Source organism: Stegostoma tigrinum, chromosome 23 (genome assembly GCF_030684315.1).
Source record: "Stegostoma tigrinum isolate sSteTig4 chromosome 23, sSteTig4.hap1, whole genome shotgun sequence".
Taxonomy (NCBI): Eukaryota; Metazoa; Chordata; class Chondrichthyes; order Orectolobiformes; family Stegostomatidae; genus Stegostoma; species Stegostoma tigrinum.
The window spans coordinates 32,651,694-32,671,572 of NC_081376.1; the positions used below are offsets into that span (position 1 = coordinate 32,651,694).

Consider the following 19,879-nt stretch of genomic DNA (forward strand, 5'->3'; position numbering starts at 1 on the left):
GTTGGTTTGCACTGTAAAGGGTATGCCTACAATGTTATTCCCCAGTGCTGCCTGGGAGGAGTGGATTACACCATTATCAAACTGCGTTGTAAGGGTTTGGGCACTACAAAGTTGTTATCATGCACAATAAGACAGGGTTAGGCTACAGTATTATGACCTGTCCTGTGAAGGGGGTGGCCAGTGTTATTACCCTACAATGAGTTGGATACTCAATGATAATACTTTGCCCTGTAAGTGGGCATATAGTGATTTATATTCTGTTGGGAGTGATGTATGGTAATCCATCGCCAGCTGTACACTTCCATTCTCTTCTTTGAGCTGAGGAAACTGGAAATTGAGAGGAAACTGAAAAATAATGTAGTAGCCTTCTTGCAAAATATATTAGGAGCAAATATACCAGATTGAATTGCAAATCCTTAACCTTTAGCACTAATAAAAAGGGAACTGAAGTTGGAAAACAGGAACAGAATACAGCATTTCAGTATAATTACTAACTCCTATTTGGATATAATTGGTAATGCACAAATGTGTGAAGGTTTTTTATTTGTTTATTAATTGTCTAAGTGCATTTAATGAAAAAAAATTTCCAAACAAAGCACTTGTTACTTTGTACCAAAATATTAAAGTTTCACTTTGTTGTGGTTTCAATTAACATTTAAGCCACACAGTTTCGTTGTTACCCTGAGGTTAGCTTTCTTCCTTCCTCAATAATTTGTGAAATCAAGACATATCATGTGATTGTTTAACTGATTCTTTGGCATAATCATACCATTGCCTAATCACTCCTTGCTGATTTACCCTGTCTCCTACAAAAGCAAGACACTACTAAAGTTAGAAATCTGTGACGAGAAGGAAAGAATTAACATTTCAGGTTGAAGACACATGTTGCCTAATCTCCTGTATGTCCAATCATTTTCTTTTGTTTTTAATCTTTTCTGTGATTTATTTTTTAAAGATTGGATTTCTAGAAGACATTTGATAAAGTTCTATACAAGAGTTTTACCAGGTAAGCTGCACAGCAAAGCTTTTAGTAGGGTGACTAGAATATTTTTAGTCCTATAAGCAATAAATACTCAGATGTGAAGTGGGGATATGAACTAACCTAATTTGAACATGAGTAAAATCAATGTAGAAGGGTTATGTTCGCGAAGTCGTTTTTGCAGATAAAAGAGATTTGCTTTAAAAGCAAGCTGAAAAAGCTATTTGAAGATAAGTCAGTGTTCAGTTATCAAAGGTATTCAAGGAAGAGAGAGAGGTGGTATAAAACCAATATGTTCTATTTAAAAAAGAAGGCAGGACACCCAAGCCTTGACTGGATGTCAAAAAGCAAACAAAAGAAAAAGGCAAAAATGGGCACTGACATCCTAAACTAAACACTGCAAAAGGACTGGAAGAGGAGAAGAAGATGCAGTGTGAAATCATAATGAAATTAGTATCAAGAATGAAAAGAGGGATGTGAAAGTAGCATGGAAAATCAGGAAACGTGTTTTATAACTTCAGAGAAACAGGATACCCAAGGAAAGAGCAGGGCCCATCAGAGACCAGAAAAATATCTTGTGTGTAGAAACAGCAGACTTCGGCATAGTTCTTAATCAACACTTAGAGTCATAGAGTTGTACAGCTTGGAAACAGATTCTTTGTCCTACTCATCCATACTGACCAGATATCCTATATAAATCTAGTCCCATTTGGCAGCATTTGACCCGCATCCCTCTAAATCCTTCCTATTCAAATACCCATCCAAATGCCTTTTAAATGTTGTAATTGTATCAGCCTCCACCACTTCGTTTGGCAGCCCATTCCATACACACACCACCCTCTGTGTGACAAAGCTGCCCATAGGTCCTTTTTAATTCTTAACCCCTCTCACATTAAATCTATGCCCTCTAGTTTTAAACTCCCCCGCCCCGGGGAAAGTACCTCGTCTGTTCATCCTATCTATTGCCCTTCATGATTTTATAAACCTCTTTAAGGTCACCCGTCTCCCTCAGACGCTCCAGAGAAAATAGCCCAATTATTTAGCCTCTCCTTATAGCTCAAACCTTCCAACCCTGGCAACATACTTGTAAATCATTATGAGCTCTTTCAAGTTTCACAACATCCTTCTTATAGCAAACAGATCAGAATTGCACGCAGTATTTCAAAAGTGGCCTTACCAATGTCCAATACAGCCATATTATGACCTCCCAACTCCTATATTCAATGCGCTGACCAATAAAGGCAAGCATACCAGACACCTCCTTCACTATCCTATCTACCTACATATCCACTTTCAAGGAACCCGCACTCTAACATCCCTTTGTTCAGAAACACTCGTCAGACCTTACCGTTACGTGTATAAGTCCTGCCTGATTTGATTTTATCAGTGTACCCTAGAGCTCTAATGGAAGCTAGGGAAGTGATTGCTGGGCCTCTTACTGAGATATTTGTATCATCGATAGCCATAGGAGAGGCGTTGGAAGACTGGAGGTTGGCTAACGCAGTGCCTCTATTTAAGAAAGGTAGCAAGGGAAAGCCAGAGAACTATAGACCTGTGAGCCTGACATCAGTAGTGGACATGTTGTCGGGGGAATCCTGCAGAACAAGATTTGTGTGTCTTTGGATTGGCAAGGACTGATTAGGGATGGTAGGAACTGCCAATGCTGGAGTCTTAGATAACAAGGTGTAGAGCTGGATGAACACAGCAGGCCAGGCAGCATCAGAGGAGCAGGAGAGCTGATGTTTCGGGTCACTGAAATGTCAGCTTTCCTGCTTCTCTGATGCTGCAAGGACTGATTAGGGATAGTCAACTTGGCTTTGTGTAGGGGAAAGCGTGTCTCACTGACTTGATTGAATTTTTTGAAGAAGAAATGAAGAGGACTGATGATGGCACAGCGGTGGACGTGATCTATATGGACTTCAGTTAGGCGTTCAACAAAGTTCCTCATTGTAGACTGGCTAGTAAGGTTAGATCACATGGAATACAGGTAGAACTAACCATTTGGATGCAGAACTGGCTGTAAGGTAGAAGACAGAGGGTGGTGGTGGAGGATTGCTTTCCAGATGGGAGGGCTGTGACCAATGATGTGCCACAAGGATTGGTGCTGGATCCACTGCTTTTTGTCATTCATATAAATGATTTGGATGTGAACATAGAAGATATGGTTAGTAAGTTTTCAGATGACACCAAAATTGGAGATGCAGTGGACAGCAAGGGAGGTTGCCTCAGAGTACAGAGGGATCTTGATCAGATGGTCCAATGGGCTGAGGAGTGACAGATGGAGTTTAATTTCGATAAGTGCATTTTGGAAAGGCAAATCAAGGCAGGCCCATACTCTTAATGGCAAGGTTGTGGGAATTGTTGCTGAACAAAGAGACCTTGGCGTGCTGGTTCATAGACCCTTGAAAGTGGTGTCACAGGTAGACAGGATAGTGAAGAAGGCATTTGGTATGCTTGCCTTTATTGGTCAGTGCATTGAGTACAGGAGTTGGGAGGTCATGTTGCAGCTGTACAGGATATTTTTTAGGCCAGTATTGCAATACTGTGTGCACTTTTGCTCTCCCTGCCATAGGAAGGATGTTATGAAACTTGGAAGAGTTCAGAAAAGATCTCTGTGGCCAGGGTTGGAAGGTTTGAGCTATAGGGAGAACTGAATAGGTTGAGGCTATTTTCCTGGAGCATTGGAGGGTGAGGGGTGACTTTATAGAGTTTTATAAAGTCATGGTTAGGGTAAAAAGGCAAGGTCTTTTCCCCAGGGTGGGGGAACCCAAAACTAGAGGGCATAGGTTTCAGGTGGGAAGGGGAAGACTTAAAAGGGACCTAGGGGCAACTTTTTCACACAGAGATGAGCTGCCAGGGGAAGTGGTGGGGGCTTGTACAATTGCAACATTTAAAGTGCATCTGGATGGGTGTGTGAATAAGAAGGGTTTTAGAGGGATATAGTCCAAATGTTGGAAAATGGAGCTAGATTTACCTAGGATATCTGGTTGGCTTGGATGAGTTGGACTGAAGGGTCTGTTTCCATGCTGTACATTTCTATGACTCTTGTGACCTGATCAGATCCCAGAATTTATTCACCTTTGCATTTTAAGATGTCCAGCACCACCACCTGTATAATATGGACATGTTTCAAGTTGTCGCTATTCATTTCTCCACATTCTCTATCTCCCATTCCCTTCTCCACAGTAAACACTGATGCGAAATACTTGTTTAGTATCTCTCCCATCTCCTGCAGTTCCACACATAGGCAACCTTGCTGATCTCTAAGGGGCCTATTCTCTCACTTTATAGACTTTAATGTATTTGTAGAATCCCTTTGGATTCTCCTTAAACTCATTTGCCAAAGATATCTCATGTTCCATTTTTGCTGTCCTGATTTTCCTCTTACATATATTCTTACTGCCTTTATAATCTTCTAGGGATTCACTCGATCTCTACTGCCTATACATAACATATATTTCCTTCTTATTCTTGACCAAAACCTCAATTTCTCTGGTCATCCAGCATTCCTTACACCCACCAGCCATACCCTTCACCCTAACAGGAACATACTGTCTCTGTACTCTCATTATCTCATTTTTGAAGGCTTTCCATTTTCCAGCCATCCCTTTCCCTGTGAACATCTGCTCGAAATGAACTTTTGAAAGTTCTTGCCTTATACCGTGAAAATTGGCAATCCTCCAAATTGGATCATTAACTTTTAGATCTAGTCTATCCTTTACCACCACTACTTTAAAACAGATAGAATTATGGTCCCTGGCCCCAAAGTTCTCCCCCACTAACACCGCAGTCACCTGCCCTGCCTTATTTCCCAAGAGCAGGTTAAGCTTTACGCTTTCTCTTTTAGGTACATCCACATTCTTTGGATTTTCTTCATAAAGGTTAGGGCACAGTGCAGACATTATTGTTCACAAGGATAATATGAAATATAAGGTGGCTTAAACATAGAAAGTAAATAGTAAGGGATTTAGTATCTTTGAAAATTGACAAATTACAAGGTCTAGATTAAATCCCAGGCTGCGAATAGGAAGCAAGGGAGGAAAAAGAAGTCTCACTTTCGGCTTCTCTCAGACTTCAGGCATTGTGCTGGAGGACTGAAAAGTTGCTAACATTATAACATTGTTTGGAAATGGAGGATAGCATAGACCAGGTAGCAACAGGTCAGTTGACTAATCTTGGTTATAGGAAAATTATTGGTTAAGGTTCCAAGGAATAAATACGAAAGGCATAGTTAATCATTTAGGAAGAGACAAGTTAACGTACAATAGCCACTGTGGAAGGTTCTGCCTGACTAACTTTTTTTAAGTAATGAACGGAGACTATGAGACATGGAGTTGAAGTGGGCCATTTGGCCATCAAATCTGCTCCACTGTTCGAAGAGTTCATGGCTGACCTGAGAATCCGTAACCCCATTTTCCTATATTTTACCCATACCCCTTTGTTCCCTCACTAATTAAAAATCTGTATATTGGGTGATGAGGATTCTGTGTTTAATGTAGTTGGAATGGATTTTAGCAAGACACTTGATGAGGCTCTAAGTGGCATACTGGAAAGACAACAGTCAAAATCTATGGGATTCATGCCTCCTGACATGTTGGATTGAAAATCGGCTCACTTGCAGGAAGAAAGAGGTTAATATATGTTTGAAAAGGTGTTTCCATTGGAGCTATGCAGGACCAAGTACCAAGACCTTTGCTAATTCTCATGAATATCAATTACTTAGTCATAATTAAGCATTCATAATTAAGTTTACATTTCTTTATAAATAATTGTGTAGCTGGGAGTGAGAAAGAAAGCTGTAAGCTGGTGGCAAAAATCAGGTGGGCAGAACAATGGCAGACAGTATTAAATCCTGAGGAGTGATGCATTTGGGAAGGAGCAACAAGCCAAAGGGAATACACAATAAATGCTAAGTTACTGGATGGTGTAGAGGAATTGCGAGACGTTGCAATCCATGCCCACAGCTCCTTGAAGGTAACAGGACAAATAGATAAGGTGGTTAAGAAGGCATACAGGATACTTTTATTACAATCCTCTTGATATAGCAGCTATTGCTAAAGAGGAAACCCAAAGACCTATCAATTAACTGACAAAATCTATGCAAAAGGATTTCATGTTTGTAACAAAATAAGCATTTTTATATCTATGGAGAGAAATAAAACAAAGCAATTGCCACTCATTTAGTACCATAGATTATAAACATTACTGGTATTATAAGAGATAATGGGAACTGCAGATGCTGGAGAATCCAAGACAACAAAATGTGAGGCTGGATGAACACAGCAGGCCAAGCAGCATCTCAGGAGCACAAAAGCCGACGCTTTGGGCCTAGACCCTTCATCAGAGAGATTTTATAAAGTCAGTTCTGTTAAGTTCCAAGAAGGTCCAGGAGGTTAAATGGTTAAACAGCAGGAGCATTATTACGGTTGGTCTTCACTCTAGGTAGAGAGGTTAGATTAAACTATTTCCAGCCCAAAATGGATGATGATATCATCATTACATTGCGTGATTGGATTCTTAAAGTGACACTTCACCATATTTACACAAATACACAATATCCCTCCCCCTTTACATCAGAATTTCCTGTAATGAAAACATTCATCTTCAAAAGGTCCAGTATAGTCAATGTGGACTCTTTACCCTGGCCTTTACTGTCCCTCCCACAAGTGCAATGGCACTAGTGGAGTTATGTTGTGAACTCTTGCACAAGCTGCACATATTTTTGCCTTCTCTTCAGTTTTTAAGTTCTGGCCACCAGAAATAGCCCTATCTCCTTCATTCTGATAATGCCTCAGTAACCTCTCTGGAGTTGATTAAACACATATTTTCCTAGCTGTCCCACCAACACAGATATGTCTGCATCCTATCCTAGCCACCAGACAAGGCATCTTGCCAACATCTTCATTTTGGAAACCTCTGGTGATGTTCGGCCAGTATCTGGTGGTGACCTTTGCTTGGGACAATCACCCTTGCTCCCCATAATAACATGCCCTTCCATACAATAATCTGGTCTCTCTAGGTTCAAAAAGGTTTCAGCTCTGGTTGTGATGAATCTTTGGTTTCCCCCAATGCCAGCTGTTTCAATTTTGCCAGGTCCAGATCTTTCTGCATTCAAAGTCAGACATTATCAGCTGTGACTGGAAGTGTGTTCAGAAATTTCGAAATCTTTACGCACACTTCCAGTGATGGTACCACCAGTGGTGTATCCGCCAGCAGGAGGCAGCTCAATGCATCCGCACTTGCTACTTGGCCTCCTAGACAGTGTTCAACTTGTAATTATATGCATTTAGTATTCGAGCCCACGGCTGAGTTCAGCCTGAAGCTATGGATGGCACTGCCTTGTCCTCTTTAAGTATACCTAGCAGGAGTCTGTAGACCCTTACTGTGACAAATTTACTTCAATAAAGGTAATGGTGGAACTTCATGACTTCAAATTGAACCACCAAACCTTTCTTCTTGATCTCAGCGTATTTATGCTCTGCATTAGCCAAACTATTGGATTATTCGCTATTGAGTATTACTCTCCAGTGGGCCACCTATGTGCTAATGCAACCCCGAGGCCATACAGGGAGGCATTGCATATCAATTCCATATTTCCAGATCATAGTGTGCCAACACCTTAGACAATGACAACTGTTTCTTCACTCCTTTGAAGGCCATGGCTTGGCTATGCAACCATTTCCAAGGCTGACTTTTCTTAAGATTTCATGTAAAGGTGTCAGGATGGATGCCTGGTTATGTATAAACTGTCCATAATAGTTGACCTGCCCAAGGAAAGGCCTAAGCTCTGGTTCTGATGTGACAGCCAAGCCACCTTTGATCACCCTCACCTTATCTTCCAATGGGTGTAACCTGGTTTTGTTGACTCTGTAGCCCAAGTACCTAGAACACACATTTTTCCCATCGAAGGTGAATGTCCACCTGGGAGAAACTTCTAAGGACTATGTCCAAATTCTCTAAATGCTCCTTATTGTTTTCCCCTGTTATTAGCATGCCATCTGAATATATGACAACCTGGGGTAGACTAAAATGTTCTCCAACACCCGCTGAAAAATTATACAAGCTGACAATACCCTAAATGGCAGTCTGAGGCTTGCCTTTGTTTTGGGTTTTGCTGTGGACTAACCTAGAATCCCTCTGTTCAGGATATGAGGTTATGGAACTTCACTCAAGTGGGGTTCCCCAAGCTCAGTCCAACTGGCAAGGGTGCCCACTACCATCAGAATACCCAGCAACTCATACTCCACTTGCTACATTTTTCAATGATAAATCCAATTGTAGTGCCTTTTTGAAGTCCAGCTGGGCTGCAGCTAATAGGTGCTTTTGCATGGTTACATCATTAATCCCGCATACCAAACGGTCTCTCAGTATCTCATAAAGGGTTAAACCAAAGTTACATGCCTCCTGCTAGCCCTCTTCGTTAAAAATCCCAATATGGATTCCCATGGTTCTCCAATTGCAGTGTAAAACCGATTGGATCTCAGCATTAGAGAAAGCTTGGGGTCATAATATTCTTTAACTAAATCCATCAACTCTTTAAAGGTTTTAGTATCTGGTGTCTCAGGGAAAGTTAGGCTCCTAATAACTGAAAAAACTGTGGGGCCAAAGAATTACTTGTTGCTTATCATCTGCTCCAGTGTAATTTGCCTAGAAAAAATGGTGCATTCTTTCCACATATTGGGCCTAGTGTTTGATAGCAGAATGGCATTGAGTCAAGCTTCCCAAATAATGGCATGATGCCAGAAATGCTTACCCCAACTCAGAGATGACTGTTGCAAGTAAATTTCTTCAGGAGCATGCTTTTCTCTTGTCACCACCGAAATATCTCCACAGAGGCTGGTATCTTGTCACCAAGTCACTCTTTATTTACACATGGAGAGTCCTTGACACTGATCTAGCTTCACTGGAGCCAGCTCTTAGGGTGAACAGGATGTCTGACACTCCTGTTCTTATCAGTCAGCCAGGGCTGCCTGGTTTGACCAGATTAACAGCCCTGGTCTGGGAATTCATATTCTATGAAGTCCACTGGGGTGGCCTCATTACAATCACTACACACTACCTCATTTCTTCCCATTTGAAACAAGATATTCCAGAGAATGCCTATTTCTTTCTGAATATACATCCCTAGCTGAAGACTTTTCTTTCCATGTTGTGTTCTTGTAAGTATAAATGCCATGAAGGCCAACATAACATTTGCCTTCTTTACTATGAGTTCCTAGACTGGGGCTGTTATTCAGGTAACCTTCAGGGTGATGCACATGGCAAGCTTCTTCTGGACTGATCACCTCTTCTATGGGTGAATTTTTTAAGCAGTATTTATCCTTGTCACCACTTTTCTCATGTAAGTTCCAAGAAGAACCAGGATGCTGAAGCATTAAAGAGCAGGAGCTTTATTATGGACGTGCGAGGAATAGGAAGAGAGAGGAGTGGCTACAGGGATGGTGCAGGAGGGAGAGTTTTGGATTCTTGGATAATTGGGGCTCTTTCTGGGGTAGGTGGGACCTCTACAAGCAAGATGGTCTTCACCTGAACCAGAGGGGTACCGATATCCTGGGGGGGAAATTTGCTAAGGCTGTTCGGGTGGGTTTAAACTAATTCAGCAGGGGGATGGGCACCAAAATTGTAGTTCGACTATAGAAAAGGTTGAGAGGAGGGTGGTCCGAAATAAAGTTTCAGGGAAGCAAGATGGCACCGGCAAGCAAGAAATTGGATTGAAGTGTGTCTACTTCAATGCCAGGAGCGTCCGGAATAAGGTGGGTGAACTTGCAGCATGGGTTGGTACCTGGGACTTCGATGTTGTGGCCATTTCGGAGACATGGATAGAGCAGGGACAGGAATGGTTGTTGCAGGTTCCGGGATTTAGATGTTTCAGTAAGAACAGAGGAGATGGTAAAAGGGGCGGAGGTGTGGCATTGTTGGTCAAGGACAGTATTACAGTTGCATAAAGGCTGTTTGGGGACTCGTCAACTGAGGTAGTATGGGCTGAGGTTAGAAACAGGAATGGAGAGGTCACCCTGTTGGGAGTTTTCTATAGGCCTCCGAATAGTTCCAGAGATGTAGAGGAAAGGATAGCAAAGATGATTCTCGATAGAAGTGAGAGAGACAGGGTAGTTGTCATGGGGGACTTCAACTTTCCAGATATTGACTGGGAACACTATAGTTCGAGTACTATAGATGGGTCAGTTTTTGTCCAGAGTATGCAGGAGGGCTTCCTGACACAGTATGTAGATAGGCCAACAAGGGGCAAAGCCACATTAGATTTGGTACTGGGTAATGGCCCCAGCCAGGTGTTAGATTTGGAAGTAGGTGAGCACTTTGGTGATAGCGATCACAATTCCGTTATGTTTACTTTCGTGATGGAAAGGGATAGGTGTGTACCACTGGGCAAGAGTTATAGCTGGGGGAAAGGCAATTACGATGAGATTAGGCAAGATTTAGGGAGCATAGAATGGGGAAGGAAACTGCAGGGGATGGGCACATTAGAAATGTGGAGCTTATTCAAGGAAAAGCTCCTGTGTGTCCTAGATAAATATGTACCTGTCAGGCAGGGAGGAAGCTGTACAGTGCGGGAGCCATGGTTTACGAAGGAGGTGGAATCCCTGGTCAAGAGGTAGAAGAAGGCTTATGTTAGGATGAGATGTGAAGGCTCAGTTAGGGCACTTGAGGGCTACGAGGTAGCCAGGAAAGACCTAAAGAGAGAGCTCAGAAGAGCCAGGAGGAGACATGAGAAGTTGTTGGCAGATAGGATCAGGGTAAACCCTAAGGCTTTCTATAGGTATTTAAGGAATAAAAGAATGATGAAAGTAATATTAGACCCAATCAAGGATAGTAGTGGTAAGTTGTGTGTGGAGTCAGATGAAATAGGGGAAGCACTAAATGAATATTTTTCAACAGTATTCTCTAGAAAACGAAAGTGTTGTCGAGGAGAATACTGAGATACAGGCTACTAGACTAGGTGGGATTGAGGTTCACACAGAAGAGGTATTAGAAATCCTTCAGAAGGTGAAGATAGATAAGTCCCCTGGGCCAGATGGGATTTATCCTTGGATCCTCTGGGACGCCAGGGAGGAGATTGCGAGCCTTTGGCACTGATCTTTAACTCGTCATTGTCTTCAGGAATAGTGCCAGATGACTGGAGGATAGCAAATGTGGTTCCCCTGTTCAAGAAGGGGAGTAGAGACAACCCTGGTAATTATAGACCAGTGAGCCTTACCTCAGTTGTTGGTAAAGTGTTGGAAAAGGTTATAAGGGATAGGATTTATAATCATCTAGAAAAGAATAAATTGATTAGGGATAGTCAGCATGGTTTTGTGAAGGGAAGGTCGTGCCTCACAAACCTTATTGAGTTCTTTGAGAAGGTGACCATACAGGTAGATGAGAGTAAACCGGTTGATGTGGTGTATATGGATTTCAGCAAGGCGTTCGATAAGGTTCCCCACAATAGGCTATTGTACAAAATGCGGAGGAATGGAATTGTGGGAGATATAGCAGTTTGGATTGGAAATTGGCTTGCTGAAAGAAGACAGAGGGTGGTAGTTGATGGGAAATGTTCATCCCGGAGAGCAGTTACTGGTGGTGTACCGCAAGTGTCGGTGTTGGGTCCACTGCTGTTTGTCATTTTTATAAATGACCTGGATGAGGGCGTAGAAGGATGGGTTAGTAAATTTGCAGACGACACTAAGGTCGGTGGAGTTGTGGATAGTGACGAAGGATGCTGTAGGTTGCAGAGAGACATAGATAAGCTGCAGAGCTGGGCTGAGAGGTGGCAAATGCAGTTTAATGCAGACAAGTGTGAGGTGATGCACTTTGGTAGGAGTAACCGGAAGGCAAAGTACAGGGCTAATGGTAAGATTCTTAGCAGTGCAGATGAGCAGAGAGATCTCGGTGTCCATGTACACAGATCCTTGAAAGTTGCCACCCAGGTTGACAGGGCTGTTAAGAAGACATATAGTGTTTTAGCTTTTATTAACAGAGGGATCGAGTTCCGGAACCAAGAGGTTATGGTGAAGCTGTACAAAACTCTGGTGCGGCCGCACTTGGAGTATTGTGTACAGTTCTGGTCACCGCATTATAAGAAGGATGTGGAAGCTTTGGAAAGGGTGCAGAGGAGATTTACTACGATGTTGCCTGGTATGGAGGGAAGGCCCTACGAGGAAAGGCTGAGGGACTGGAGGCTGTTTTCATTAGAGAGAAGGTGGTTGAGAGGTGACCTAAATGAAAGACACAAAATAATCAGAGGGTTAGACAGGGTGGATAGGGAGAGCCTTTTTCCTAAGATGGTGATGGCGAGCACGAGGGGACATAGCTTTAAATTGAGGGGTGAAAGATATAGGACAGATGTCAGGTGGTTTGTTTACTCAGAGTAGTAAGGGAATTTGCCTGTAACGGCAGTAGATTCGCCATCTTTAATTACATTTAAGTCATCATTGGACAAGCATGTGGACGTACATGGAATAGTGTAGGCTAGATGGGCTTGAGATCGGTATGACAGGTCGGCACAACATCGAGGGCCGAAGGGCCTGTCCTGTGCTGTAAAAATGTTCTATGTTTTCATTCTGTGGGCAGCAAGGTTAGATCGAGCTGTTTCTCACCCAAAATAGCTGATGATGTTACCATTATGTCACTTGATTGGATTCTTAACGTGATGGTTCACCATCACTTACTTAAATATGCTTTCCTAGCTACCCACCTCCACCCCAAAGAGTTTTCTTATTGTCATTTATATTTCTTGGGAACAAATCTCTCTCAGCATGAAATGTACTTTAATTATCTTTGGTATTTCGGCTATACTAAGAAGCTTTCAGTAAAATGGGAAAGGTGACCAAGCCAGGGTTTACAAGGGAAGTTAGAGATAATGTTAGAAGCAAGGGTGTGGCATACGAATTGGTCAGAAAACAGTAACAGATCTGAAGAATGTGAGCAGTTTAGAATTCAGCAATGGAGGACAAAGGGATTCATTATGAAAAGGCAAATAGAGTACAAGTGAAGCTTCCAGGGAACATAAAAGCTAACTACACAAGTTTCTATCAGTGTGTGAAAAGAAAATGATTGGTAAATACAAATGTAGGTCCCTTACAGTCAGAAACAGGGGAATTTTAATAGGGAGCAAAAATGGCTGGCCAACTAAATACATACTTTGGTTCTGTGTTCACAAAGGAGAACACAAATAACACACCGGAAATGTTGGGGAACACAGGGTTTTGTGACAGGGAGGATCTGACGGAAATCAAAAAACCAAAAGAACTGCAGACACTGGAAATCAGAAACAAAGACTGGAGAAAAACTCAGCAGGGTTTACAGCATCTATGGAGAGAAATCAGAGTTAGGTTTCAGGTCTAGTGATCCTTCATCAGAACCGAAGGAAATCAGTTTTAGTAGGGAAGCGATGTTGGAGAAATTGATGGGAATGAAAGCTAATAAATCCCCAGGACCTGATAATCTGTATCCCAGAGTACCTAAAGAAGTGGCCCTAGAAATAGTGGATCCACTGATGGTCATCTTCCAAGATTTTATAGACCTTGGAGCAGTTCCTGCAGATTGGAGTGTGGCTAATATAACGATCTATTGAAAAAGAGAGTTATTATAGACACCCTGACATTGGTAGTGTGGACAATGCTAGAGTATGTTTTAAACGATTTAGCAACAGAATACTTTGAAACCAGTGGAAACAGCTGATAAAGTCAGCATGAATTTATGAAAGGAAAATCATGCATGATAGATCTACTGCAATTCTTCTAGCTTGTAACCAATAGAGTTGATGACAGGGAGCCAGTGGATGTGGTTTATCTGGACTTTCAGAAGGCTGTTGAACAAAGTTCCATTTAAGAGATTAGCATGTAAAATTTAAGTGCATGGGATCGGAGTAGTGTATTAAAATGGATAGAAAACTGGTTAGCAAACAAAAAACAAAGAGAAGGAATAAATAATTTTTTTGAATGTGACTAGTGGGGTAATGCTAATGCCCCAGCTATATATGAATGATTTAGATGAGGAAATTAAATGTAATAACTACAAGTCCGTGGATGACACAAAGCTAGGTGGAAGGGTGAGCTATGAGGAACATGCGGCGATGCTTCAGTGTGATCTGGAGAAGTTGAATGAGTGGAAAATGCATGGCAGATGCAGTACATGTGGAAATATAGAGGTTATCTACTTTGGTAGCAAAAACAGCAAGGCAGAATATCATCTGAATAGCTATAAATTGTGATAGGGAAATGTGCAAGGAGACCTGGATATCCTCATACAATAGTTACGAAAGTAATCTTAAGGTTCAGTGGGCAGGAAAGAAGGCAAATGCTATGTTGGGCTTCATAGCCAAAGGATTCAAGAACAGGAGGAGGGATGTCATACTGCAATTATTCAGGGGCCTGATGACACCACACCTAGAGCATTATATGTAATTTTGATCTTTTTATCTGAGGAAGGTTGTTCTTGTTATAGAGGGTTTGCAGCACAGGTTAACAAGACTGATTCCTGGGACGGCAGGACTGATGTATGAGGAGAGGTTGAGTTACTTAGGATTATATTTGTTAAAGTTCGGAAGAAAGAAGTGGTGGGGAATGAGTCCCATAGAAGTTTATAAAATTCTAACAGAACTGGAAGAGTAGATGCAGAAATGATGTTCGTGATGGCTGGGGTTCCAGAACTGTCAAAATAGAAGGTAAACCATTTAGGACTGAGATGAAGAGAAATGCCTTCACTCAAAGAGTGGTCGGCCTGTTGGAATTCACTACCACAGAAAGCAGTTGAGGCCAAAACATTGCATGATTTCAGGGATAACACAGTGTGGAGCTGGAGGAACACAGCAGGCCAGGCAATATCAGAGGAGGAAAGAAGGTTCCCAACCAAATTTCCTGCTCATCTGATACTGCCTGGTCTGCTTTGTTCCTCCGGCTCCACAGTGTGTTATCTCTAATTCTATCATTTGCAGTTTTTACTATTTCTGCATGTTTTCAAGGAGTTGGTTATAGCACTTGGGGCAGAAGGATCAAAAGGTATGAGGAGAAAGCATGAACCGGCTATTGAGTTGGAAGATCTGCCATGAGCATAATGAATGGCAGAACAGGCTCAAAGTTTTGAATGGCCTACTCCTGCTCCTATATTGTATGTTTTCTTTAAAGAGATCAAGGCAGTGGGATCTTCAACTCTTTGCCCTCGCTTTAGCCATATACTGTTTCTTTCCAGTTTGCTTCCATAAATTCTGTATAGCTCTTTCCAAGGTAACTGTTCAAGCTGACGCCTGTCTGTCACAAGACTTTATGCAGACTAATATAGATTTCTTCCACTAGCTACATACTGCAGCAAAAGTTCCATTTGCCTTTTCTTCATGAAATGCAAACTGAACTGGCTGCTTCAGCAAACACACAGACACATTAGACGAAAGAACTTTCAACCAAGGATTCACCCTGAATCACAATCTCGATGGCAGTGTTTCATACTCAGGACCATCAGTGTAAATTAATTATTTTGTATTCAAAACTACTCTTTGATTCTATCACTGTTAATAACTTATATTACTAATGGAATTTTATGATTTTGTTTCCTATAGACTCACTGCACTGCATTATAAATTGGAGATGTATCATTCATTGTTCAAGATTTTCATTGTCAATTCCAACATTCTAAGACAAATGTGGATTTTATGTATAATAAAGGCAAGGCTTGTTTGAGTTGCTATAACAGCAAATTGCTCAATCAGATGCTTTCATTTGTCCAAAATAAAGCTTAAATTAATAAATTGTTACATTCTAAAACTTATAAATTATGGACCAGGCTTTTTGCAGACATAGAATACAAGAGCAAGAAGATTATGCTAGAACTGAATGAAACATTAGACCAAAGCTGGAGTACTACATACAGTTTTCTTTGCAATACAGGAAGGATGTGATTGTATTAGAAAAGGTATGAAATAGATTTACAAAATGTTGTTAGGAATAGTAAATCTTAGCTATGAGGAAAGATTGATACACTAGGGTTGTTTTCTACAGAGCATTGAAGTATAATTTGAAGTGTACAAAATGATGAGGGATTTGGACTGGATAGAAAGAAATTACTTCCCTTTGCAGAGGGGTCAGTAAGCAAAGGAGGATAGAATTACATTAATTGGTAGACAGATTAGAGAGGAGTAATGGATTTTTTTAAAACCCGTAGTCTGCTGGGTCTTGTAAAAATTGGACGTGCTGTTGAATTACTGCAGCCTACAGAGCAATGGACCACGACTGGAAAATAATGTACTAGAAAGTTATTTTTGTTTGGCACAGACATTACGGAATGAATAACTTCCTCCTGTGCCATTCATTTTCTGTCTAATGTTACAAAAGTGAATTGAATAAATTCCATTTCTTCTGTAGTTAGCTCAGCCTAACATCACACACACCCACACAAATTTCCAAGCCTTACTCCTCTGTCACTGATTTTTTTCTTCTGTGGTGTATGTTAAAGGAAGTATTCACAAGTAGAAGCTAAGTGAGGCACTTCTGGGTGTGTTGGAGGAATTGAGCACAGCAGGAAGAAAGGAATTGGACAAATGACTTTGGGGAATTTTCCAGCCATTAATTTAAGCAAATACAGTGCATCCTGTACTCAGGAGAACTTCCTCCATCTTATCTATCTTTCTGAGAGCTAACATGTATCTTATCTGTGTAACACACTAGTGAAGCTGTAGTGAATGTTACTTGCCTTTGAAAGAGGAAGCAAGTTGTGAGCACACATTCCTCTAGTCAGGAGGTTATGTGTTCAAGTCTCACTCTACGATTTTAAACTAAAAAAAAGTGGAGCTTATGTTATGAGGGAATACTGAGGGCGGGCTGCATTGTTGAATGGTGCTGTCTTTCAGATGAAATGTTAAACCAGGACCCCATCTGTTCTCTCTGTTGAATGCAACCAATCCCACAACATTATTTTGAGGAGAAGGGAAGTATAGATTTCATAGACTATGTGGAAACAGGCCCTTCGGCCCAACAAGTCCACACAGGCCCTCAGATCATCCCACCCACACCCATCCCCCTATTACCCACCTAATCTACATATCCCGGAACACTACAGGCAATTTATGACCGCTTCACAACACATCTACATTCTGCTTGCAAAAAAGACCCTGAGCCTCCGGTTGCCTACCACTTCAATACACCACGTTTTTCACTAGCCAACATCACGGTCTGAGACTTGCTGCACTGCTCCAGTGAAGCATGCACAAGCTGGAAGAACAGCACCTTCTTTTATGTTTGGGAGGTCTACAGACTTCTGAACTCATTATCAAGTTCAACATTTTCAGGCATGAGCTCTCCCATGTCTTTTACCCAAATCCACACACACCAGGCCCTGTTAACACTGCTATCATATGGTAGCTCCATGGTTAGCACTGCTGCCTCACAGTGCCAGGGACCCTGATTTGATTCCACCCTTGTATGTCTGTGTGGAATTTGCATACTCTCCCCATGTCTGTGTGGCCTTCCTCTGGGTGCTCCGGTTTCCTCCCACAGTCCAAAGATGCACAGGCTAGGTGGATTGGCCATGCTAAATTGTCCATAGTGTCCAAGGATGTGCAGGCTAGTGGATTAGTCATAGGAATGCGGGGTTATGGGGGTAGGATAGGGGGTTGGTTCTAGGTGGGATAGTTTTCAAAGGGGGAGTGTGGACTGCCCCTCCAAAGGCTGAATGGCCGACTTCCACACTGTAGGGATTCTATAATTCTTCACACAACCCATTTTAAGCCACTGACAGTCCCCGTTAACAGCTATTCACCCTGCTGGGATGATTATTTTCCACTCTCTTGCCTGTCCAACTGTCCCTTTTTCTCAGATAGTAAAATGTGAGGCTGGATGAACACAGCAGGCCCAGCAGCATCCCAGGAGCACAAAAGCTGACGTTTCAGGCCTAGACCCTCTGATGAAGGGTCTAGGCCCGAAACGTCAGCTTTTGTGCTCCTGAGATGCTGCTTGGCCTGCTGTGTTCATCCAGTCTCACATTTTATTATCTTGGATTCTCCAGCATCTGCAGTTCCCATTATCACTGTCCCTTTTTCTCTTTGTGTTCTATTTCCACCCATCATTTACTCCTTACCCCTTCCCCCAACCTGTCTTCTGCACAAAAACCAACATTTTTCTAGCTGCCATCATTTCTGAGAAAGGATCACTGAACTGGAAATGTCAACCCTGATTTCTCTCCACAGACACTGCCAGACCTGCTGAGCTTTTCCAGAAACTTCTGTTTTTGTTTCTGATTTCCAGAATCTGCAGTCCCACAGATAAACTCACCAGAATCATGGCTTTCTAAATTAATGGAGAATCCAGATAGCACAGTGTTACAGCTAATCAGGTATTTGGTTTGTTTGCGCTTAAAAAATACCTGTTTGTGAAATCTGTATGAAAACAGGCTGGATGTGACGGTGGTGTTATTGCTCCCCTCTTGAGACAGCGGAGGTAAAGATTACTTGTCTGATTGGTCAGGTGATGACAGTCCAAGAAAATATGCGTAATATGTGGGCTCTGAGGATGAGGAGTAGATAGCTGTAGTCTGGATTCAAGGACTATGTGACAAGTTGAGTAGGGAGGCTGAGGTGCCGAGTTTCTTTGTAGGTGTTAACCAAACATAGATTGGTCTTGTTCCACAATGTTGCATGTCCGTCAGTGAGTACTCTGCAGGTTTTTGTAATGTTAGATCCTCAGTTGCCCACCTGTACCATGGCTGTCTTAAACTATCCAGTATACAGACAGCACAGTGTTACAGCTAACATGTTAACAGTATCCAAGCAGAGTGTCTGGTCGCATGCTGTGGTTAATCTCCGTATATCCAGGCAGTTCAACCCTCATCCTGCTCAGTTCCCACAGATATTCTAACAATGTTTAATTCAAACATGGTAACATGGGCATGATTACAGAAGGTGTGGGCCTCTTGCTTTTGGTGGTACATATTAATGATTTGCCTGGGTTGGAACAAAGCTATGAAGAGATGCTGGATCAGCTCAGCTTGTTTTCTTTAAAACAGGGAAGGCTGAGGTGGGATCTGATTGAATTTTCTAATCAACCTGTTCGGAAATGTTATGGCACACCTCTGGAGGGGGTGGTTCAACCTCCTGGTTCAGAAGCAGGGACATCACCATTGCATCGCCAGCACAGCCCTTGAGATTATGAGGGGCATGTACAGAGTGGATAGGTAGTTTATCCCATTAGTTGAAGGGCCAAGAAGAGGAGGCATAATTTTAAGGTGCAGGGCAAGAGGTTTGGAAGAGATTTAAGGAAAACAGTTTCACCCAGAGGGTGGTGGGAATCTGGAATGCATTGCCTGGGAGGGTACGAAAGGTCAGAAACCTCACAAACTTTAAAAAGTAACGTGATGAGCACTTGAAATAACATTCAAGGCATTGAGCCAAGTGCTGAAAAGCGGGATTAGTGTGGATGGGTCAGTGCAGACTCAATGGTTCAAAAGGCCTTTTCTATGCTCTGTGACAGCTGATGGGCCATCCAACCCTGGTGGCCTAAGCCTCCACATGAACGATGACTACTTAGTTGGAGGTTCTGAACTCCAGCATGAGTAGTTTAAGAAAGGAAGGGTCCACTGGGGAGGGGGAGTTGAAGGGTTAGGGACATGAAGCTTCCTGGGACCTGGAAGCACTTTTAGGGTATCTGATAGTCAAGGTTGGTACTATAAATAAATACAAGCCTTTTTGTTTGAAAAGGTTGCAGCAGTAAATAATCACCAATCTGCTGCCCCTCTCCACAAACCTGCATTTATCTGATAAACATAAAAGGCAAACATAAATCTTGTTTTCTCAGTGGGACTGAGTCTCATACTTGACCCTGCTCTCAACTAACACAGACCTTTGAATATTGACTTTAAATTTCACTGCACACCAAAGCTAAGTGCCTTATTGAGTTCAATGAAATCTGTGATTTGTTCTCA

The 19,879-nt window shown here is 42.1% G+C and overlaps 1 long non-coding RNA gene across 1 annotated transcript in view; it reads left to right on the forward strand.

Annotated features, from left to right (window-relative positions):
• The first annotated feature begins 892 nt into the window (after window positions 1-892).
• LOC125462340 (uncharacterized) overlaps window positions 893-19,879 on the forward strand; it is a 60,174-nt gene continuing 41,187 nt past the window's right edge. Inside the window, exon 1 of the long non-coding RNA XR_007249647.2 lies at window positions 893-1,006. This is a non-coding gene — a long non-coding RNA (uncharacterized LOC125462340). The remainder of the gene's footprint in view (window positions 1,007-19,879) is intronic.